The sequence below is a fragment of the Somniosus microcephalus genome, unplaced genomic scaffold (assembly GCF_052327205.1).
Source record: "Somniosus microcephalus isolate GS21.2 unplaced genomic scaffold, FLI_Smic_1.0 unresolved_chr4, whole genome shotgun sequence".
Lineage (NCBI taxonomy): Eukaryota > Metazoa > Chordata > Chondrichthyes > Squaliformes > Somniosidae > Somniosus > Somniosus microcephalus.
In genome coordinates, this window is record NW_028225182.1 from 3,972,982 (window position 1) to 3,973,595 (window position 614).

The following is a 614-nucleotide window of genomic DNA, read 5'->3' on the forward strand; positions in this document are numbered from 1 at the left end:
ACATTTTCAGATTCAACGCAGTCAGCTTCTTCATCAATGAAAGAAGTTTTCAGTGAAACGATTTGGAAGTATGTGTTACTCGTATTTGTAGCTTTAATAAAAGTTTGTGACGTTTGACTCCCGCTCATGTCTCTTCTTCCTCTGTTGAATAACAAAGGAGGGGCTGACGTTGACCAGGCTGCACTGCGCCTGATATTTGTGAGCTCCTCCTTTATGTTGACTGATGCTGTTTCAGCTGAACCAATCAGCACAGAGAGGCTTCACTGGTCAGTTCCCCTCTGTTGAAGATACGGATCCAGCAGTTCCCGTAGTGTAGTGGTTTTCACTGTTCACTTTACATGCGAAAGGTCTCCGGTTCGAGCCCGGGCGGGAACATTATGTTTAATGCTACTGTGGATGAACAACCAGCGGGTTTATTTTAAGTGAAAAAGAAAATTATTGCAAATGCTGTAAATCTCAAATAGAAACGGAAAATGGTGGAACTTCTCAAGAGGTCAGGCAGTATATGTGGATAAAGAAACAGAGTGAACGTTTCAAGTCGATTACACTTCTGTGAGAATTGGGAAACGTGAGAGATGTATGGCTAGTTTATTCTCCTGTCAATAGGGCTACAG

At 42.5% G+C, this 614-nt stretch overlaps 1 non-coding gene across 1 annotated transcript; it reads left to right on the forward strand.

Annotated features, from left to right (window-relative positions):
- The first annotated feature begins 301 nt into the window (after positions 1-301).
- On the forward strand, positions 302-375 carry trnav-uac (transfer RNA valine (anticodon UAC)). The gene has a single exon. It is a non-coding gene; the product is annotated as a tRNA-Val (tRNA).
- Positions 376-614: the final 239 nt, after the last annotated feature.